The sequence below is a fragment of the Gossypium arboreum genome, chromosome 9, assembly GCF_025698485.1.
Source record: "Gossypium arboreum isolate Shixiya-1 chromosome 9, ASM2569848v2, whole genome shotgun sequence".
Classification (NCBI taxonomy): Eukaryota; Viridiplantae; Streptophyta; class Magnoliopsida; order Malvales; family Malvaceae; genus Gossypium; species Gossypium arboreum.
The window spans coordinates 18,510,135-18,535,346 of NC_069078.1; the positions used below are offsets into that span (position 1 = coordinate 18,510,135).

Genomic DNA, 25,212 nt, shown 5'->3' on the forward strand with positions numbered 1-25,212 from the left:
ATATTATATCATATCTAAGATTGCATATCATATCTAAGATTGCATATTCTTAAAGATTACATTTCCATATAAGTCAAGCTTGTAGATGAACCTTAAATCTTTTCAAGTAATGGGCCATTCTGATCGAGCCAAATTATATTTGTAATTCTGGACTGAACTTGGATTTCATTTTTTTGGGGGGTTTTTTATATTTTTGTTTTTGGACTTATTTCTGGGCCCGGGCAAAATTGAGTGTCTATAGCTGCCCCTATTTGCTCATTGCTGTGTAACAGGAATCGAGCAAAGACACATAAAAAGACCAAATTTGCCCGGCCTTATTGGATCATGGTCCTCAATCTGCTCATTGCAAACTCAAGACTGTCATGTTGATATCTTCGATCTGCTCTCCGTCGAACACAGAGACGCCAAATTTGCTTCTTCGATTTTTTTTCTGACAATACAGAGATGCCAAATCATCTTAGATCTACTTCAGCGTAAACACGTGAAAGCCAAATTTGCTGTGTCTTCGATTTGCTCCTTGTGAACACAAGGATGCCAAATCATCTTGGATCTGCTTCAGTAAAATCATCTGAAGGTCAGATCTACTATGTCTTTAATCTGCTTCTTGTAAACTTATGACTGTCCTGTTGATATCTTCGATTTACTCTCCGCCGAATACAGAGACGCCAAATCTGTTTCTTCGATTTGTTCTATAACAATACAGAGATGCCAAATCATCTTAGATTTACTTCAGCGTAAGCACGCGAAAACCAAATCATCTATGCCTTCGATTTGTTCCCTTTAAGCACAAAGATGCCAAACCATCTTGGATCTACTTCAGTCATCTAAAGGTTAGATCTGCTATGTATCTGTTCTCCGTCGAAATAGAGATGCCAGACTTCGATTTGTTCTCTGACAATATAGAGATACCAAATCATCTTAGATTTGCTTCATCGTAAGCACGTGAAAGCCAAATCAGCTATGTCTTTAATTTGTTCCTTGTAAGCACAAGGATGCCAAACTATCTTGGATCTACTTCAGTATAAACATCTGACGATTAGATCTGCTATGTATATGCTCTCCGTCGAAATGGAGATGCCAGACTTCGATTTGTTCTTTGAAAATACAGAGATGCCAAATCATCTTAGATTTGCTTCAGCGTAAACACGTGAAAGCCAAATCAGCTATGTCTTCGATTTGTTCCTTATAAGCACAAGGATGCCAAACCATCTTGGATCTGCTTCAGTATAAACATCTGAAGGTTAGATCTGCTATGTATCTGCTCTCCGTCGAAATGGAGATGCGAAACTTCGATTTGTTCTCTGACAATACAGAGATGCCAAATCATCTTAGATTTGCTTCAGCGTAAACATGTGAAAGCCAAATCAGCTATGTCTTTGATTTGTTCCTTGTAAGCACAGGGATGCCAAACCATCTTGGATCTGCTTTAGTATAAACATCTGAAGGTTAGATCTGCTATGTATCTGCTCTCCATCGAAATGGAGATGCCAGACTTCGATTTGTTCTCTAACAATACAGAGATGCCAAGTCATCTTAGATTTGCTTCAGCGTAAGTACGCGAAAACCAAATCAGCTATGCCTTCGATTTGTTCCTTGTAAGCAGAAAGATGCCAAACCATCTTGGATCTGCTTCAATCATCTGAAGGTTAGATCTGCTATGTGTCTGTTCTCCGTCGAAATGGAGATGCCAGACTTCGATTTGTTTTCTGACAATACAGAGATGCCAAATCATCTTAGATTTGCTTCATCGTAAGCACGTGAAAGCCAAATCAGCTATGTTTTTAATTTGTTCCTTGTAAGCACAAGGATGCCAAACCATCTTGGATCTGCTTTAGTATAAACATCTGACAGTTAGATCTGCTATGTATCTATTCTCCGTCAAAATAGAGATGCCAGACTTCGATTTGTTCTTTGACAATACAGAGATGCCAAATCATCTTAGATTTACTTCAGCGTAAACACGTGAAAGCCAAATCAGCTATGTCTTCGATTTGTTCCTTATAAGCACAAGGATACCAAACCATCTTGGATCTGCTTTAGTATAAACATCTGAAGGTTAGATCTGCTATGTATCTGCTCTCTGTCGAAATGGAGATGTGAAACTTCGATTTGTTCTCTGACAATACAGAGATGCCAAATCATCTTAGATTTGCTTCAGCATAAGCACGTGAAAACCAAATCAGCTATGTCTTCGATTTGCTCCTTGTAAGCACAAGGATGCCAAACCATCTTGGATCTTGCTTCAGCCAGATCTACGATGCTGCGGTCTATTACCCTACCGCTTAGGGGATTAAGGCGCGTCATCTTTGATAACCTGTAGAATGATTATGCCCGCTAATTGGGATGTTATGATCGAAGTGAGTCGAATGTTCCTAATTAAACATGTTATGATGCAAAATGTTGTGAACATGACCCCTATCCTAGATGTCACCACTCATTCATCTATCGAGCTTTCCACCTCGTTCTTCTCGACATATCAATCATACTCTGCTCGTATGCCTCGAATCTTCTCCATCAATTTGGTCTACCGTACCATTCCCCGAATGTTACGACCCACTAAAGATGTTTATGAAATGATCCTTTCTTAATATCAATATTGCTTAAAACGTCCAACCACCTTTTGGACTGAAGAAGAAAATCTCTCGAGTATCTCCAACCTATACATATGAGAATTCCTTAAACAATTGTCTTGTTTCAGTTTCTTGTATTATCTAGAAATTTCCAAAGTAATATGCAAAACTTCGTATGTGAAGATATTTTAGTTCATCTATCATTATTTTAATGCAACATGCTTTATGAATAATGGGAGACAAATAAATTGATCCTGAGGATAATTAGATTTGGACACATTATTGGAAGGAATAAAAAAAGATTAACCTAAGAAAATATCTTTGCGAAGAAAAAGAATCCAAAGATAGTAAATAGGACAGAAATCAGATGCCCCAAATATCGCAGCTTGAGCGTCTATACACCAGCTCCATGAAGACTTTCTTGAGTTCAACATGTGTTTAAAAGATCCAAAGTAATTCGTTGATGCCTCGATATGTAACATACTTCACTTCTCGTCGAATCCGGTATAGTAAGGTCACTGCATGACTTTCTAAATTTGAGCTGCCCTTTCGGGTTTTCAACTCAAAACCCCTTTGGTCTCAAGGCGCCCTTTGCGGGTTTTCACCTTGGCCTCTCCATTTTTCTTTTTTTCTTTTTCCTTTTTTTTTCTTTTTATATTTTCTTTTCCTTTTTCTTTTCTTTTTTTTTTGAAATAGAAGTCCCAAAGTGCCCTTTGCGGGTTTTCACCTTGGCTTCCCTTCTCCTTTAGACAAAGTACTCCTTGACCGAGTCTGAATTCATTGGATCAGATAAATTCTTCCTATCCATTTCTTGTCAAAATCAGTGCACCTCTAGAGAAAGCCCTCTTCGCAACATATGGCACTTCCCAATTCGGCATCTGTAACAGCCCTATTTTGACCCTAGTCGGGAAGTGGTTTCGGGACCGCTAAATCGAGTCGCAGAAATAATTGAATATAATATTTTATGTCTAAAATATGTGATCATGCATGTGTGAAATTTGAATGCTTTGATTTTGTCAAATTGAATGTGTTTCTAAATAAAAAGGACTTATGTGAGAAGCTTTGAATATATGTGTGGCTTATTTTAAGTGATTAATTATTGAATGATGCAAATAAGTAGGTTTGCATGCCAATTTGCCACTTTTAATGCTAGTGGCCGGCCAAGCTCATAAGTATGGACATTATATGCATGATTTAATATTATTATATTTATTAGTGGTGAGAAATATGTAATAAAAAATGTATTAAATGAATTAAAGATGAATAAAAGAGTATGGGTAATAAAAATAATGTGTTAGTGGGAGGAGAAACCAAAGTTGGTTTATTCCTCCATTGCAAATAACTAGGAAAGGGGTAGAAGAAATTTCCTTGGGTTGTTAAAATTTTCAGCTAAGGAGATTGCTAGATGAAGGGCTGTTCAATAGAGAGGGAAGAAGAGGGCTGTTGCATGTTTAATTTTGAGCTCACTTAGGAGCTGGTTCCTTAAGAAACTTCTTTGAAGGTGGCGACAAGAAGGGAAAGAAACGCTCAAGAGTAGGTTCAATTCTTTGTTCAAGAAGTCCTTGCAATGAAACTTTGAAAATTTTCCATGTTTATACTGTGTTTAATACATGTTAGTTGTTACCAAAATACTGGTGTTAGAAGTGAAGAAGAGTTGATAAATAAATGTATAAGTTGGTCTTTGAAACCTCTTTGTTGAAGGTGATAGTTTCAGCATGTAATTCTTGTAGTTTATCGTGCAATAAATCCGGTGTAATTGATCTGCTTCTGCTCTAATTAAGGTAAAATGTTGGTTAATCAATGTCTGTTTTGTGGTAATAAGCAAAATATAAAGATGGTTGAAATTAACATGCATTACTGTTCGGTTTATGTTTGAAGAGTTATTAACTTTTGGAGGTTAAAACAGTTTAATTTGGGATTTACATTTTCAAATTTCAGTTTTAGTAATGTCCCATTATTATTGGTTGAAGCTAAGGAAATAAGCATTTGTTGAAAGGATGTAGGGAACTGAATTGTCTGAAAATTGTTTCTTTGTCACTAGTGAAATTTTAATGTTCGAATGTATGCTGAATTTTTAAGTGTCCGAATGCATGCCAGAATTTAACATGTTCAAATGCATGCTGGAGTGTTTTGTTTAGGTAGGTTAAATGTGTCTGATATTCAAACCGTCTATACACTAGAGTCGTTGTACCGTTTCAAACAGGACAAGAACTCATGTACTTAAAATTGAGCTATCATGTTGCATGATCTTGTATGGTAAATTAAATGAAAATCGGCGACATTGATATCAAATTTTAATACAAAATATAGGTGAGTACTGGATATATGAAATTATGTAAATATTTAAATTATGATGCATGATTTATGTGTATAGAAATGAAATGTCTTTAGTGAGAACTCGATGATGTGTATTTGTGAGCATGCATGTGCATTAGATGCTAAGTGGGAAAATCGGTTAACATGTTGTGTGTATTATGGCCGAATGTGAATCTGGATAATATTGAGTAATGTTTGTGTTTAAAAATGATGAAACAAAGTTTATGCTTAAGTGAAATTATAGGTATGTGATGATTGATTTGTGATATGCATGTTTAAATAACATGCATGCAAGGTATGTGTGAAAGAGTGAATTGGTAATAAATCTGCTTGGGACAGCGGCAGTAATGTGATTTTGGAAAATCACCATAAATTTTGGGAGATGAGTTAGAAGTTGAATAAATTATGTAATTAAAGCTTAATGAGTCTAGTTTCTTATAAAAGAAACCGTGTAAGCAAAAGAATTGCCTATAATAAGATATTTGAAGTGATGTGGGACAGGGTCAAAATGACTTCTAGATCCCCTGTTCTGTTTTTATAAAATCATTATAAATTGTACAAAAATTGTTATAATATTAATTTTATATGCTTAGACTCCTTAATGAGTCTAGTTTCAAATGAAATAAATAAGAATATATTTTGAATTCTGTACAATGAGAATTTTGATTCGTAGTGAAGAATGGTCAGACTAGTCAAATAGTGAAACAAGGGAAAAATTGAAGAAAAATCTGGTATTGATTTGCCAAACCAAAAATTCTGAAAATTTTATGGATAAAATATATATGAGTCTATTTTCAGGAAAAATTAACAGCACTTGATTTGGAGTTTCGTAGCTCCAGTTATAAATGATTTAGTGACTGTTGCTCGGGAAAAATAGCTTGTAGTGAATTTGTGATTAAGTAGTAAACATTGATAAAACTGTTTGAGTTGCTTATAAACTATCAATTAAAATTTTAATCAAAGTACCGGATCCATATTAAAGTGAGGCTATAAGCCGTAAATGACTAGTATACCTAGTCAATTTTGTTATGATGAAATTGATGTACAAGATATATATATGTGGTAAAGCCGAATGGCTAATGTAAAATATGTATGAGATATATATATGTGGTAAAGTCGAAAGGCTAATGTGAAATATGTATGAGCCATGCATATGTGGTAAAGCCAAATGGCTAATGTGAAATATGTATGAGATGTGTATATATATTGTGGCCGAATAACAAATTGTGAGAGGTGTGTATTAGTAGATATTTGATGAGGCAAATGAATTACAAATATGATAGTCGATGTGAATGTTGTAACATGGGATTAAATGTACATAAAACTTGGAAATATATTCCTAGTACGACCCGATGACTACGTTTGGGGATTATCCGAGCTAAAGGTCTCACTGATGATTCGAGTAAAGCGTAAGATTATATGACTTCACAGTAACAATTGTTAATAAATACGTTCAATGCGTTAAGTTGGACAGTATGTATTCGAGCTTATATTTAAGCTTGATTTGAATTAAATCACAAGGTTGTTATGTGATGCATATGTGAGTAAAACAATAAGATTGTTTCTATGATTATTGCGCATTTGGTCAATGTGAAAAGTTAGGTGAAAATATGTAATGTACCTATGTTTATAAGAGATCACTATCAAGTGAGAATTTATCTCGCTTATTGTGTATTACGTAATTGTGTATATTCGCCAAAAAAGGGCGAGATACCTAGAAAGAGGTTATATGAGAATTGTAAGATCGACTTTAATTTGGTTGGTCGGTATGTGATAAATACTTGTACGTGTTAGACCCATCGAATTAAATCATGATTGTAAAGTGGAAAGCAAATATGAAAATGCCATATGAATATGTGGGTATACTGATTATGGAAAAATATTATAGGATATTGGGAGATATACATTTTGGCTTGACCGATGAGGGTAACTATAGATATGAAATGAAATGATATATATATGAATCAAATAAACAAATTGGTTATATTTGAGTTCAAGAGTTTTTTTAATTTGCTTAAGACTTACTAAGCTTAAAAAGCTTACTCGTTGTTATGTTTCTCTGCTTTATAGATTGTTGAATTTGGCCTTTTGCTCGGGGATCGTCAAGAACTTGTCACACTATCACTATCCACCGCTTGGTACTGCTATGTTTTGGATTATCTTATGGCATGTATAGAATAGACTAGTGGCGGAAGAATATTTTGGTTAATGTATATAAGCCATGCGAAAATGGCATCTTTTGAATGTTTACTTAGAAGTTTAAATTTTATCCTCGGTCGTGCTTAGTACTTATTTAAATGAATGATCTTTATTTCAAGAAAAAGTTCAAAATTTTACTGTTCTGACATGAGTTACAAGTCCGATAATGCCCCTTACCTATTCCGGCGACAGTTACGGGATAGGGGTGTTACATCATCCTTTTTGCATGGGAAGGATCTCTTTCAGCACAAGGTTTCCTTTATGAAATTCTTTTGGACGAACCTTCTTTGTCATAAGTCTGTGTCATCCATTCTTGGTACATTTGCTTAGGATGAATACTTTCAAGTTATGTTTACTAGAGGTATTCAATTCTTGACTCCATCAAAGCTTGGAGGAAAAATCTTGATTCATAAACCCATGAGAAAGGGATTGCCCCAGCAGCAGTCCTAGCTGTTGTTTGTCAAACCCTACAAAAAGGTGGTTCAATGATTCTCAGCAGACAAGAATGAAGTTGCTAACTTTATCCTTCAACCTGGAAAGTTGAGGTACAGGGATTACTCCCAAAACATACATCCCACCATGACTCAATGATGTTTCTGAAGCATCCCTAATCTTCATAAATTGCCCCCAACTGTGAAGCTGCCAAATGAGCGTAGCAAATAGGAGCCACAACAAATATGGTTGTGGTGCTACTTTGATACATATAGGATAGAGAATGAACAAACTCTTGTAGTTTATCAGCCGAAAACCCAGCCTGGTCTAAGAGATGATAGTGGGTCTGCCTCGTGATTCCAATCATTCCAGCATGGGTACCAAGGTAAAAATCATTGTTCTTTGGATGACATACTTTGTTTTCAATGACAGTACCATGTAGCCCATTGTCAGGAGATCCCTGCTGAAAAAACTTGGTATGATGGTTTTTCATACAATAATAACCACAATCTTTAGGGTTCCACTTCTCGTCAAGGAACTTGCAAGCCTCAATAACTTGATCAAAACTTGATTGAATTGAGACTCGCTAACCCCATCCCTGAAAATAATGATTTGATCAGGTTTCCTCTTCCCGAACTTGTATAGAAGTCTAAGAGAGCTTCCTTCATGATCTTGTCATCCACTTTGTCGAAACGGTTTTAAAGAAAGAATCTATCATTTTAAGCTTCAGAGAGGCGTATGCGGCCGATGCCCCATAGCTAGAAATCAATGGCCACCACCAGGAGCTAACCATCGCAACTATTGATGGCACATCAGACTGCACAGGAAAGCCAAACAATGCACCCATTCCAAGGATGATGGTTGGAACCTTTGAAACAACTGGAATTGAAGGTGTTTGCCCCAGCGTAAGCATAGAGAGTAAGAGGTAGTTTCTTATGCCAATTTTTACCAGTCTCGGTCATCTTCTGTAATTTATTTTTTCTTCTTTTTCTTTTCTTTTGGCAACCTTTGTTGTACTGTGGTATGACGCCTTATCTTTGAAAAGACTGCAAACTTTTGGCATTATGCAGTTGGATATGATCTTCTTTTTTTTTTTTTGAAATGGATGACTTTTGACTTTGTAATATTGGCATATGAAGCTATCTCCCCCTCTTAATGGAGTAGTTGACGTCCACAAAGATGAGTCATTGTCAGCTTGAAACTTTTGATGAGCTCGGGCCCATAACATACATGCCCCATAAGTCTTGACTCCTTTAAATTTGGCATTCATTGTACAACTGATGCGATCCCTTTCCATGGTAGACTAACAATGCCCCAAAACCTCATGTTTATCCTGGCAATTGCAAATCCTCCTGCATGCGTCTTTGGACTACATTTTTGAATTCCCATAATAGTCTCAACAAGGTCTTGTTTTGTCTCCTCAGCTAATTCCAATTTCGCAATCTTTCCTTCCTCTAAGGCTATATTTCCTACCACTACTTCATGGGGTAAAAACCATTTTCAAAAAATTTAGAAACAAGTCACAATTTCTGTTACCTTCAAAGTACTGAGATTCCTCTAAACACATATCGCACTCAAAAGGAACTCTGAATCTATAGTATCGTTGCCCGTGTCATTGATATCTAAGGATCTATGATAGGCATACAAAAGAATATACAAGGAATAAATGAATTCAAGAATGACTATTTACATGAAATGAAAATTTATAAAGAATTTCAAAGGTCAAAAGAATCAGAATGAAAGAATATTTACTCAGATAAATAATAAAAGTATGTTTTATTGAAAATAAAAATGTCTGAACATGAGCCCACTTCTCAAAAGAAATATCATTACTCTTAGGCTTTAGAGCAAAAAGAGTGTTCTGAATATTACTCCGTAAAATTCCTAAAGATTACAGGAAGTTCTTTTGCAGTCCAATTGTTTAAAGAACTTCCCAGTTTGTAAGGACAAATGCCCTCAAGGTTTCTTTGTTCAGTCCCTTCCTCATGTATGACATTGATGGGATGATTTTCATTTCCAAACACCCTCTTCTCTGGGTAAGCTATCCCTCCTGACACAAAAGTCGGGGATATGTAAGGGAACGTCATTAATTCCCATTCAACTTCTTTTTCACTCAGCCATGACCCTCTTCTCTCTCTCTCTCTTTCTTTTTCTTTTTAATAACTTTAACTAATTAGGGTCTTTTTATAATTTTGAATGCAAATGATACAATGAAATGCTATGAGATGCAAATGCTAAAGGTATCGATCTCGATTCAATCTCATTTAGAAGACTTTCTTTAGAAAAAGAATATCTTTACATATAAATGGATTACAAATACGCTTTCGCCCTAATGCCTAAAGTTTTAACAACAAAACAAGCTCTTGGCCACGATTAGATTGTAGCTCATATTGGTGTTCAATATGTCAGCTTGTGCCGCCAATGTCTGTAAATAATCAGCTGCCTCCTGAGTTTGAGCTACGACCTCACACGTGGGGTAATCCGTGCACTAAGGGCACATCCTCCAATACCGTGAAGTTGTTCGATTATTTTGAGATAGATTAGCAAGCAGGTAGGTATCCCGTTCTGTAGTGTGCTACCTTAAAATAATATCCTATATCCTCAATGTTTCTTGAGAGCTTTCAGATTTCTACCCACGCAGAGCATCCTGCCTCGGCACCTTCGCAGCATAGCTAATCTCTAAAGGTCTTTGTATGATACGGTCTTCTTTAATCGCTTTCTTTCACGCTTACTTGAGCTATCCAGGCCATCGGGGCTTGCATTTCCATTGTTTCTGATAAATACAACAGTAAACTCAAGCTTGTTGTTTGGTAGCGGTCCTATAGTAAACGAGCTTTTTACCATCATAGGCAAAATTCTTTCCATCCAACTCATTTTTGTAAGTCTCATGCACTCTATCAATCACTTTCCTTCCAATACCCTTGCCATCCACATGGCAACCGTCTTCATATGAAAGAGAAATGCTATAATGGTAGAAGTGTCCATCAATACTTCCACACTCACTTTGAATTGCTTATCTATCCTCCTGTCAAGCAAATACTACAAGTCCCCTTAGTTATTGTAGAACAACTGCTTGGCTTCATTACTCCATTGATCCCATATTTCCTTTAACTCTTGGAGATTATTTTGCGCCACGCTGATGTGAGTGTAACCCCATAATTCTGATGTGTATCCTTTAGCGTTTCCTTTGACCATTTATGGATTTTAGCGTTGCCCTCCATTCTATCAAGAAGTTCATTCTCCATAATAAAACTTTCTAACTTAGAAACTGACCGTGAATCGATACCTTTTAAATGCAAAATGACATGCACAAAAGAAAGAAAATAGTCAGTATCATTTGATATTAATAAACACAAAGATAACCTGAGTATAATTCTATCTATATTGAGCTCTTACGGTTTTTCTATATGTGGTTTGTTTCTAAAGTTTGAGGTACCCGAACCAGCAGATTCCTCGATCCTCACCCATTATAGGCTCATTTGAATCAAGTTCGATTCGGAATACATTTCCCTATGGCTACGGAGATGAAAATCTCACGAAACCATAGGTACGGATGTATCCCGAAAGTGATCCATTATCCTGCACGGAGGCGAAAACCTCACGAAGGCGTAGCTTCTCACTCCCACTTAAGGGTGTAACCACAATGGTCATGCAAATGCAATGCGTATCAGAATATAGCAACACATGTAATAATACAAACACATATAATGCAAAGAGGATTAAATTTTAAAATTTTTAATTTCCGACATTAAGAAAAGAGATAATCAATTACACGGCTTGACTCTCTTATTAGTCCCCAGCGGAGTCGTCAAGCTGTCGAAACCATTTTTAAATTGAGTTTTGGAAAATGGGAATCGACTTTAAGAAAAACGAAAACGGGAGTCGCCACCAATCTTTTTAGGTGTGATTGGATCACCTTATAAAATGTTTTGTTTTAAAACATTAATTTTGGTTTACGAAAGTCGAGAAAACGGATTCAGGAGTCGGTTACGTACGAGGAAGGGTTAGCACCCTCGTAACGCCCAAAAATTGGTACCTAATTGATTATTAAGTGTTTTTAATGTCGGAAATTTGAAAGTTTTAATATGCAAACCTCTTTTAATTAGAATGTCTCAATTTTGAAAATTAAGGCTCACTTATTTCAAACGAGTCAAAACATCACATCCAGTAAGTTAGGACGTAACATTTTAAAACCTTCGAAACTAAGCTCATCTTTCGAAAATTTCTATCTCGAAACAACAAAACGCCATATCCAGTAAGTTAGGACACTATGTTTTGAAATCTCGAAATAATTGTATAAGTTTTAAAAACTAAAAATCACTTAGAAGGGTGCTTGACTATTTGAATTCAACGAGAAAAGTCACAACCCAGTAAGTTAGGGCACTACCTTTCTCGAAGTTTCCAAACATCAAGCATTGTCTTTTATTTTAAAAAAAAAAAACCTTGGAATATTATTTTAAATGACGTTTTAGGATGACATATTAATGCATCATGAAGCATAGATGTACAAAATATTCTAACATTTCCATAAAAACATAAATAATATCATTAAGACAAAACTAAATAACATGAACATACGTTTAATGAAAAAAATCATACTAGGGTAAATATAAGATAATAAACAAATAAAAATATGAGTAAACTAAAAGAAAAAACATAATACATGCAAAAATTATACAACAATATATATCATAAAATAGCACATAAAAGAAATAATTAAACATAGCATATAAAAAAATGAAACTATGCACAAATAAGATAAATGACATACACTAAAAAAATGAATAAATAGAACATTTACAAATTATAAAAATATAATGCAATAGTTCAAAATACATGAAATGATAATATAATATATATACATGCATAGAAAATATATATTTGAAAATAAACTATATAAAAGGTTAAATATACATATTTGAAAAATGAAGAAATTAAAATAAAAAAAGGTTGAAAAACTAAGATAGACGAAGAATAAAGTAAGAACAAACTACAGAGAGTAAGAACGCAAGAGGGAGAGAAATTTGAGTGAATGCTTTCAAGAATTCTTATTGCTTCCCAAAACTCAAGTGTGTTACAATGAAGGGAGAGGCCTCTATTTATAGTTGAGCCTCCCCAAATCCAACGGTACAGATCAATTACATCAACGGTTAAGATTAAAGGATATCTACAAATTAAATCTCCAAGATTACAAAATCATATCTAAGATTATATCATATCTAAGATTGCATATCATATCTAAGATTGCATATCCTTAAAGATTACATTTCCATATAAGTCAAGCTTGTAGATGGACCTTAAATCTTTTCAAGTAATGGGCCATTCTGATCGGGCCAAATTATATTTGTAATTCTGGACTGAACTTGGACTTTATTTTTTTTTGGGGTTTTTTATATTTTTGTTTTTGGACTTATTTCTGGGCCCGGGCAAAATTGAGTGTCTACAATGGACATCACATATATAATAAGGGTAATTACATGTTATTATTTACTATCATAATAGGTTAGCCCATATTAAAAGTGATCTAATTTGGTTAAAATTTTATGGGGCTTTAATTATTAAATAAAGTATGGGTCAAATATGTGTAGATACTCTAGTAATTGAATTCTAATCAAATTCTGATTAATGATGGGCTAGTTAGAATTTGATTAGAACTACTATGCCAAGGTTATAAATATTAGGGTTATGGTCCCCAAATTATACACAAGATATATTTTCTAACATCGGAAAGAGAGAGTAGATATTCTCTGAATTCTTGTGTGCTAATTTGGAAGATCAAATCCCCAAGATCCGATAAAACTTCAAGAAATTCATGGATTCAGGTACGCTTCCGCATCTAGTTTTGTTCTTAATTTATTCTTGATGATTTGACATGATAGATCCTGGTTTATTAAGTTTTATTTAAGATTTATTTTACAAATTTAACAAGTGGCATCTGAGCCTCGTCATGTTAAATCATTGGGAATTGATTAAAGTTCCTTCTTTAAACGATTGATTCATAAAATTTTATGGGTTTTATATTTTGGATATATATTGATCTTTAAATGCTTATATTAAAGTTTTTTTTAATTTTGAATTTATTTAAAAAAATTTAAGGTTTTCCTTTTCTTTTATTTTTTCGATGGATTAAAAAAGTTAACGATAAATAGGCATAACTTAATTCATATATATATTTTGATTATATACATATATAACAAATGCATGTTGTTTTAGAAATTTATATAAATATATATAATTATCTTTTAATTTGATTGAAAGATGAAATTAAGGTAAATATTTTGAAACAAATAAATTCAGATTTTGGCTTTTAATTAAGGATATCTAATATTTTAAATAAATTAGTTGAAACAAAATGCCGCCAAAGTGGCCTCTTTTGTGTAGATTAGTTTATTTGAGATATTAAGATGATTATATGTTTTTGTGATTCATGCGTTTATTAATTGACCCAAAGGTAAGTTAATATTTGGCAGAATTTAAACGACATCTGTGGTGATAAATGTGTCACAATTACAAGGTATTTTATGTGAGCAATAAGTTAGTCCAGAGATTAATTCATTGTTTGACATAATTTATTGTCAATGTTTAATTGCTATAACAAGAGTACCGCTTACGGTTAATATTGTGACAGCCCTAAAGTGACCCTAGTCGGAAAGCGGTTTGGGGACCGCTAAACCGAGTCACCAAATTATTTGAATATGATATTTATTGTCTAAAATATGTGATTATGAATGTGTGAAAGTTTTAAGCTTTGATTTAGTAAATTGCATGTGAATTTAGTCAATAGGACTTATGTGTGACACTTTTGAAATGTGATAGGTTAATCTATAAGGATCTATTAGTGCATGTAATCAAAGGGGTGGACTTGCATGTCAATTTCCCCCATTTAATTACTAGTGGCCGGCCATGACAAAGGGTGATGGGCAAAACATGTCATAAAACATGTTGTGTTAATGGTTTATGTTAGAAATGATAAAATAATAATGGGAAGGTAAATGATGACAAAAAAAAATGTGTGTGGTTGCCCCCCCCTCCATTGCCCTGAATGGAAGAAAGAAAACAAAAGAAAAGAAAAAAAAATGTTCATCTTCTTCTCCTACCTCTCTCAAGCCGAAATTTACCAAGAAATGGAAGAAAGCACACCTAAGGCATTCGGCCATCTTGTGTGGGGGAAATTAAGGTATGATATCATGTGATTCTTTTGGAATTTTTGTGAAGTTGAGTTTGTTTTGGTGCTCATAACATGACCCATGTGTTAATTTTTGAGTTTGTGTTGCAAGAAACATTTGGTTATGTCCTTATATGTCAAATTGATGATAAATTTTGATATTTGGTGAATGAATATGGGTTTCGGTCATGGTAGATAACAAAGAATGTGGTTGTTGTTCTTGTTAATTTGGATGAATTTTTGGTGGATAGGTGCTTGAATCAAACAAATGATCATGTGTGTACACTAGGTGCTAGTTGAGAAGAATCAGTCACTATATTGGAGGCCATTGCGAATCTGAGTTTAGTTATTGAGAGGGATGAATGTGTTTTGAGTTGATGGAATAAAAGAATGCTTAAAGATGTGTCACAACAAATTATATGTTAAGCTAAGGTTGTTAAATTATCAATCTTTCTTCCTAGCCGAATATGTGTTTATAAAGTTGAGTTGTTAAATAGATTTTGAAGTTAGCCCATGCATTTATTTTTGAATTTAAGAAGAATGATACATTCGACTATGCTTTGATGTGCTTGGATTGTTGTTCATTGAGTAAATGATTGAGGAATGGTTAGAAGAATTTGAATGCTAAACTAGTTGATTTGTTTGATGATATATATATATATTCGGCAATGGGATAAAATGTGTATTAAGGTAAGTTTCATGGTGATTATGCTTGTGATGTTGGGTTAATATTCGCATTGAGTAATGTGGGGTAAGGTGATTAATCGGCTATGAAATTAGCTAAATTGAATAGGTATGTTTAATGATATGCTTAGTATAATGTATGATCTTATAACTCGGTTTGGTATTGAGATAAAGGTTAGATGTATGATTGGATTTTGGTATGTGTTAAATTGGTCAATCAAAGATTAAATGATATGTGATTGCCAAATGTGATTGTTAAGTGAATAATATTAGTTAAGTACTTAAGCAAATCTATTGTTTTACTTAAGCTTAAGAGCAAAGAGGATCAAAGTCGGATAGGGAAAAGAGAAAGTAAACGAATAGCCGTGGACATCTAATCGTCGACCACTTCGAGGTAAGTTTTAAGCGATTAAACGTTGAGTAAATTCAATCATAATAGGACATAATGAGTTGATTTAATAAGATATGATGTGGCCATGATATGTCTTAAACTCAAATGGTAAGTTCATAAGTGTTTGGACTTGGAAATTTAAGAGCAAAGTGTAATAATTTGCTTGGACAGCAGCAGTAATGTGATTTTAGAAAATCACTATAAATTGTTGGTGTGGAATTATAGGCTGAAAAAAATATGTAATCAAAGCTTAGTTGGTCTAGTTTCTTATAAAAGAGACCTTGGAAGCAAAGAAATTTCCTATAAAGAGATATTTAAAGTTGTGTGGGACAGTGTCAGAATGACTCTGAAATCCCCTGTTCTGTTTTTGGAAAATCATTATAATTTGTACAAAAATGGTTATAAGATAAGATTTATATGCTTATACTCCTTAATGAGTCTAGTTTCAAATTAAATCAAATAGAACACATTATGAATTCTGTACAATGAAAAATTTGATTCGTAGTGAAGAATGGTCAGATTAGTCAAACAGTGAAACAGGGGAAACTTTAAGAAAAATCTGGTATTGATTGGCCAAACCTAAAATTCTGAAAATTTTTTTGATGGAAGATATATGAGTCTATATTCAGGGAAAATTAACGGCAATTGATTTTGAATTTTTTAGCTCCAGTTATAAATAATTTAGTGACTATTGCTCAGGAAAACAGCTTGTGGTGAATATGTGAATTTGTTGTAAACATTGATCAAACTATTTGAGTTGCTTATAAGCTATGGCTGAAATTGATGTACAAGATAAATATATATATGTGTGATATGTATATGTGGTAAAGCCGAATGGCTAATGTGAAATATATATATAAGATATGTATATGTGGTAAAGCCGAATGGCTAATGTGAAATATATGTGTGATATGTATATGTGGTAAAGTCGAATGGCTAATGTGAAATATATATGAGATATGTATATGTGGTAAAGCCGAATGGCTAATGTGAAATATATGTGTGATATGTAGATGTGGTAAAGCCGAATGGCGAATGTGAAATATGTATGAGATATGTATATGTAGTAAAGCCGAATGGCTAATGTGAAATATATATGAGATATGTATATGTGGTAAAGCCGAATGGCTAATGTGAAATATATGTGTGATATGTATATGTGGTAAAGCCGAATGGCTAATGTGAAATATATATGAGATATGTATATGTCGTAAAACCGAATGGCGAACGTGAAATATGTATGAGATATGAATATGTGGTAAAGCCGAATGGCTAATGTGAATGTTGTAACATACGATTAAATGTACATGAAACTTGGAAATATATTCCGGGTGAGACCCGATGACTACGTGTGGAGATTATGTCCGGGTAAGACCCGATGACTACGTGTGGAGATTATGTCCGGGTAAGACCCGATGACTACGTGTGGAGAGTATGTCCGGTAAGACCCGATAACTCGTGTGGAGATTTCGCCCGAGCTAAAGGTCTCACCGATAATCCGAGTAGAGGTTAAAGCTATAAGACTTCGTAATAAGAATTGCTTATAAATATATTCAATGCGAAAGGTTAAGCAGTATGTACTCCAAGTTTATATATGATGCATACGAGAGCAATCTATGGGACTATTCCTATGATTATGTGACATCGGATTAGTGTGAGAGGTTATGTGAAATCATACGATATATCTATGTCACATGAGCTCACTTTTATGTAACAGTTTATCGCCTATTGTATATGATGAGATGTGCATATTCGGTAAAGGGATGGTATGCCGAAGGAAGAGTGAAATAAAAATACGAACAACTATGTTATAATTTGATTGTTATCTGTTGACACTTGCTTAAAACTTACTAAGCATTGTAATGCTTACTCCGTTTACTCTGTTTCCTCTGTCTTATAGGTCTCATTGCGGAAGCTACTGAGGCTCGGGATCGTCAACAACTAGTCACACTATCACTATCCACCGCTTGTTACTGCTATGTTTAGAACTATTTTATGGCATGTATAGAATAGACTAGTGGCGGAAGAATATTTTTGGTTAATGTATATAAGCCATGCGAAAATGGCATCTTTTGAATGCTTACTTAGTGAAGTTTAAATTTTACCTTTGGTCGTGCTTAGTACTTATTTAAATGAACGATCTTTAATTCAAGAAAAGTTCAAAAATTCTTGTTCGGCGTAAGTTACAAGTCCGTAATGCCCTTACCTATTCTCGCGATTTTACGGGATAGGGGTGTTACAAATATTACTGTCCAAAGACTTGATATTAATATTGTGTTTGGTATCTTGAGATGAGATTAGCCATTATCTTGAATTTATTGTTTACTTATGAATATTAATTTAAGCTTGTTTTTGTTCTATATTCAGCTAATTCATTTTCTACTGCCACAATATCTGCTAATATAAATTCTATACCCATGCTTAGTGGGACTAATTTTAAGGAATGGAAAAGACACTTACTTATAATGCTTGGCTGTATGGACATAGACCTTTCACTAAGGGAAGAACAACCTGCAACTCTTACTGCGGAAAGCACCCCTGATGTTAGGAGGGATTTTGAGAGGTGGAATCGTTCAAATCGCATGAGTCTAATGATCGTGAAACACAGCATTCTAGAAGCCTTTAGGGGCACAAAATCTGAAGAGATTACTCAGGGCAAAGGTTTCCTTGATGAAATTGAAAAAGGTTTTGTTAAAAAAGATAAGGTTGAGATGAAATCACTTCTGACTTATTTGATGTCTATGAAGTATAAAGGTCAAGGAAACATAAGGGAGTACATTATGGAGATGTTCTATATTGCTTCAAGACTTAAGGCACTTAAGATCGAGCTTTCGAGGAATTGCTTATTCTTATGGTTTTGGTATCGCTTCCTGCACAGTTTAATCAATTTAAAATTAGTTATAACTGTCAAAAGGAGAAATGGACCCTAAATGAGCTCATTTCTCATTGTGTGCAAGAGGAAGAAAGGTTGAAGCTTGATAAGTCTGAAAGTGCTCATTTGGCCAATGCCCCTAAAGACAAGGGCAAGAAAAGAAAATATCAGAATAAAGCTGCTAAGGGTCCAGCTCAAAAGAAACAAAAACAAGCTACAAAGAGTTGTTTCTTTTGTAACAAGTCTGGACTCGTAAAGAAAGATTGTACCAAATATCATGCTTGGTATGCAAAGAAAGGTATAATTATTAATTTAGTCTGTTCTGAGATTAATTTAGCTTCAGTACCTAGAAATACTTGGTGGATAGATTCTGGTGCTACTACTCACATAAGTGTTTCTATGCAGGGTTGCCTGAGTTACCAAAAGCCAAGTGATGGTGAAAGACACATCTTTGTGGGCGATGGAAAATTGGTAGAAGTGGAAGCGATTGGGCATTTTAAGTTATTATTAGGAACTTGTTTTTATTTGGATTTAAAAGACACTTTTATTGTACTGTCATTTAGAGGGAATTTAGTTTCTGTTTCTTCATTGGACAAATTTGAATACTATTGTTCATTCAGAAATAATCAATTTAATTTGTTGTTAAATTCAAATGTTATTGGATCTGGTTATCTAAATACTTATGACAACCTTTATTTGCTAGAAACAGTTGCATCCTATAATGAAACCTTACATGTGGAATCACGTGGTATTAAACGCAAATTAAATAAGGAAAATTTAGCATGATTATGGCATAGACGCTTAGGTCATATCTCAAAAGTTAGAGTTGAACACCTTGTGTCTGATGGTGTTTTAGAGTCCCTTGACTTCATAGACTTTGATGTTTGTATCGATTGCATTAAGGGAAAACAGACCAAAACCAAGAGATTGGGTGCCAATAGATCTTCAGACATCTTAGAATTAATTCATACAAATACTGGTGGGCCATTCCCTACGACATCCTGGAATGGTCAACAATATTTCATAACATTTATAGACAATTACTCACGTTATGGGTACCTATATCTCATTCATGAGAAATCTCAGTCTTTGGACATGTTCAAAACTTATAAAGCTGAAGTTGAGAATCAACTCAAAAAAAGGATTAAAAATGTCAGATCTGATCGTAGTGGTGAGTACTACGGTAGATATGATGGCTTAGGTGAATAATGTCCAGGACCATTTGTGAAATTCCTAGAAGAATGCGGCATTGTCCTACAGTACACCATGCCAGGATCACCTAGTATGAATGGTGTAGGTGAAAGACGAAACAAAACTCTTAAAGATATGGTAAGGAGCATGATTGCTCATTCTACCTTACCTGAGTCCATCTAGGGAGAAGCATTAAAGACAGCAGCTTACATTTTGAATAGAGTACCCAATAAAGCAGCTGCAAAAACACCTTATGAGCTTTGGATAGGTCAAAAGCCTAGTCTAAAACACATTCACATTTGGGGATGTCCATCTGAGGCAAGGCCTTATAGGCCACATGAAAAGAAATTGGACTCTAAAACAGTAAGCAACTACTTTATTGGTTATTCTGAGCGATCTAGGGGCTATAAATTTTATGATCCCATAATAAAGAATATTTTTGAGACGAGAACTGCAACATTTTTTGAGGATGTTGAGTTTGGAGGGAGAAATAAAGTTAGAGAAATTGCTTTTGAGGAGGAATTGGATTCTACCTCAATTCTTACTATCACTTTTGATGATGTTTAGGTTCTTATACCTATCCTTGATCAAGAAGTAAATCCAGAACCTCTACAAGACAATGTTGAACAACTCCCAATTCAAAATGAGGTAATTGTTCCAGAAGAACAAACTCAACAACCTCAAGAACAAGTGTCATTAAGGAGGTCCACAAGAGATAGGAGAAATGCTATTCCAGATGATTATATTATATTTCTCCAAGAACATGAGGATGATAATGAAATGATGGAAGATGATCCAATCAACTTTCATCAAGCCATGAAAAGTTCTAATTTTCAAAAGTGGATTGATGCCATGAAAGATGACTATAAATCTATGCAAGACAATAAAGTTTGGGAACTTGTCCCATTACTTGAAGGTGCAAACCCAATTGGTTGTAAATGGATATTTAAAACCAAGAGGGATGCAAATGGTAATGTGGAGAAGTATAAGGCGCATCTTGTAGCTAAAGGATATACTAAAAAAAAAGGTATTGATTTTACAGAGACTTTCTCTCCAGTTTCATCGAAAGACTCCTTCAGGATAATCATGGTGCTTGTTGCTCATTTTCATCTTGAGTTACATCAGATGGATGTTAAGACTGCGTTTCTTAATGGCGATATTAAAGAAATAATTTATATGGTGCAACTAGAAACTTTTGAGTCGGAAGACTCAAAGAATACTGTTTGCAAATTGACAAAATCCATCTATGGACTCAAACAAGATTCCCATCAATGGTACCACAAGTTTCATCAAATAATCTTCGTTCGGTTTTGAGTTGAATATTATTGATGATTGTGTGTATCACAAATTCAATGGGAGTAAGTACATATTTCAGGTTTCTATATGTAGATGACATTTTGCTTGCCGCTAATGATATAGGCTTATTGCACGAAACCAAAATATTTTTATCTAAGAATTTTGAGATGAAAGATCTTGGGGACGCCTCTTTTGTTTTAGGAATTCAGATACATCGAGATTGATCTCGAGGTATTCTTGGATTATCATAAAAGAGCTATATCGATAAAGTACTCAACAGGTTTGTCATGTAGAGTTGTAGACCAGGTGACACCCTTCTCGTTAAAGTAGACAAATTTAGTCTTACTCAATGCCCTAAAAGTAACCTTAAAATTCAGGAAATGTAAAAGATTCCCTATGCATAAGCTGTTGGGAGTTTAATGTATGCTCAAGTTTGTATGCGTCCAGACATTGCATACAATGTTTGGATGTTAGGCAGATATTTAAGCAACCCTGGTATAGACCATTGGATAGTAGCCAAATGGGTTATGAGATATCTTCAGAGAATAAAAGATTACATGCTTACTTATAAGAGATTAGATCTTTTGGAGGTCATAGGGTATTTTGATTCTGATTTCGCTGGATGCCAAGATAGTAGGAAATCTACATCAGGCTATATTTACCTGTTAGCTGGAGGAGCTATATCTTGGAAAAGTGTCAAACAGACACTTGTAGCTTCATCCACTATGGCAGCAGAGTTTGTAGCATGCTATGAGGCATCAAACCATGGAATATGGTTGCGGAACTTTGTCACAGGGCTGCACATTTTGGAGAATGTAGAAAAACCACTCAAATTATTTTGTGACAATAAGTCAGCAGTGCTACATTCCGATAACAAAAAGAGTTCATCTAAGTCAAAGCATATTGACATAAAGTTCCTAGTTGTAAAAGAAAGAGTGCAAAATGGTCAAATATCCATAGAGCATATTGGGACAAACTCCATGATAACGGATCCGCTCACAAAAGGTTTACCACCCAACGTCTTTCATAAGCACACTGCTCATATGGGTGTTACATTGTTTGAGGATATCATGATTTAGTGGGAGTTTATATTTTATTTGTTTTATGTTTGTCTTCAGACATTTATGTATTTTGTTATTTTCTGATCAAAAATAAAGTATTCAGTTTATTCATTATGTTTATTTTTTTGGTACTGGCCTCAATTAAGTTTAAAGAGGACCAGTTGGAAATAGACATGTTTAGATCATATTGCATGTAATTTCCATGCTACACATCCATACTTGATCTATGTCATTTGGTTGTGTTAATATACGTGATCATGGATGGATTTAGTTATTATATATGTAAAGAAAGTCGCCTTGGTTCTATGTTAACATAATTAATAGACGAGATTGTTCAGAATACCTTTTGGATATGATAGTAAAATTTTGAGCTCATAATGTTATATAATGACATGCAATTATAGAGTAATTAGTATATATATGTGGTCCAAGTGGGAGATTGTTGGAAAATATGGACATCACATATATAATAAGGGTAATTACATGTTATTATTTACTATCATAATAGGTTAGCCCAAATTAAAAGTGATCTAATTTGGTTAAAATTTTATTCGGCTTTAATTATTAAATAAAGTATGAGTCAAATATGTGTAGATACTCTAGTAATTGAATTTTAATCAAATTCTAATTAATGATCGGCTAATTAGAATTCGATTAGAACTAATATGCCAAGGTTATAAATATTAGGGTTATGGTACCCAAATTATACATAATATATCTTTTTTAATATCCCATCATTAGGAAAGAGAGAGCATATATTCTCTGAATTTCTTGTGTGCTAATTTGAAAGATCAAATCCTCACCGGTAAAACTTCAAGAAATTCATGAATTCAAGTACGCTTTCGTATCTAGTTTTGTTATTGATTTGTTCTTAATTTATTCTTGATTATTTAACATGGTAGATCCTAGTTAATTAAGTTTTATTTCAGATTTATTTTACAAATCTAATAAAAGATATGTGCTCCTAATATTTTACTAATAAAAGACTTAAAAAAGTTGAACTTTATAACTTCACTTTCTTCTTCTACATTGTTGTGTCGTCCAAAAATGATCCTTTTTCTGCATAAAAACATATAAAACCATTATGTATAGTTAAATAATATTTTACTAATCATTATGTACTGTTTTTCTTGTATGATTTTAAGTTTGAATCTATTAAGACGAATTTAGGAATATTAAATCCTTTTTTTAACTCCATAATTGTGTCAAATAATTGGGAATTATGTATGTCTGGTTTAATGATAGTGGGCCCTCACCAGCTAGATTACTGCAAATCTTTGCTTAATCGATTTCGAGATATGTAGGCACAAGTAACGCATTTCCCATTTAGGCGCTTGGCGCTGTCATGAATTAATCTTTAAAAGGAAATGGATTAATAAAATTATCAACAGAAACAATGATCAATGCTGTCGATATGTCCGAGTGGTTAAGGAGACAGACTTGAAATCTGTTGGGCTTCGCCCGCGCAGGTTCGAACCCTGTTGTCGACGTTCAAATGTTTTTTTCTCTTTCTTGATCTTCCTTTTAATTGAGGTGAACTGGGCCCATTCTTTAGTGGAGACATTCTTCAGCTGTTCCTTAACTACTTGTGATGGAAATGATAATACAAATTTGAATGTTTGATTTACTTTTTATGGATTTGCTGATAATAATTTTTGGATTTATATTATTTAATTTTTTATTTTTACAGGTAATGAATTATTTGAATTTATTTTATTCTTGTAAATAACAAATTTAAATTCGGATAGTGATATTCATTATATACTTTATTTTTAAAATTCTTATTTAAAAATATTGATAAGTAATTTAATTAATTCAAATTTAAATTCCACTAGTATTATTTAGATTGGGCAAATAATAAACATAATTAGATTTTAATTTAAACTTATACATTCAAATTGAAATATTTTTTTACATAAATTATAAATATCCAATCGTTTGGCTTTCTAATTTGTTTAAGATTAATACTAATGGAAAGCTTGTTATGACTGAATTGTAAGGGTGAAGTTAGAGGAGGAAAGTAGGAGCCTAATTACCTCTAAAATAAAAATATTGTGTTTTAGTATTTCTAAAAATTATAAGTTAATATATAATAAAATTAAGATTTAATTTTTTAAAATTTAAAATTATAAATTTATAATAAAATAATTACATTTTAACTCTTATAAAATTTATAATTTAATTTCAATTTTCTAAAACATTTTCTTGACTTCATCCGTTGTGAGAATTAATTAGTTTATGATGTGACTTTACATCCCATAGATGACTTTTTTAAAAAAAAAATCTATTTATTAAAGTTTGAATGATTGATGGTTTTGGATTCATTAAAAGTGATTGATGGTTTTGGATTCATTAAAAGTCTAACACCATATATTCTTTCCCTCACACTGGTATAATTATAGCTCTCTCATTCAAGTAGTTGAAGATACAACTTCAGGAGCTGTTGGATAAAGGTTTCATTTGACCAAGCATATCACCTTGGGGTTCTCCAATGCTAGTTGTGAAGAAGAAGGACAGGAGCATGAGGATGTGCATCGATTACAGACAATTAAATAAGCTGACTATAAAAAAAAAGTACCCATTACCACGAATCGATGATTTGCTTGACAAGCTACGAGGTGGGACTATATTTTCAAAGATCGACTGATGATCTGATTAATACTAACTAAAGGTGAACGAATTTGATGTGTCGACGACAATCTTCAGGACAAGATATGGGCACTACGAATTTTTGGCGATGCCCTTTAGTTTGATGAATACACCTGTTGCTTTTATGGACCTAATGAATCGAGTATTTCATGAATACTTGGATTGATGTGTAGTAGTATTTATTGACAACATTTTGGTGTATTTGTAAATTGAGGAAGAACATGATACACATCTACGAACTATGCTACAAATACTGCGAGAGAAGCAACTATTTGCAAAGTTCAGCAAGTGTGAGTTTTGGCTGAAAGAAGTTGCATTTTTAAGACATATTATTTTAGTTGAAGGAGTTCGTGTAGACTCAAAAAATATTGAAGCCATTGTGAATT

The 25,212-nt window shown here is 33.7% G+C and overlaps 1 non-coding gene across 1 annotated transcript; it reads left to right on the forward strand.

Annotated features, from left to right (window-relative positions):
- The first annotated feature begins 23,585 nt into the window (after positions 1 to 23,585).
- TRNAS-UGA (transfer RNA serine (anticodon UGA)) lies at positions 23,586 to 23,667 on the forward strand. Its single transcript has one exon. It is a non-coding gene; the product is annotated as a tRNA-Ser (tRNA).
- Positions 23,668 to 25,212: the final 1,545 nt, after the last annotated feature.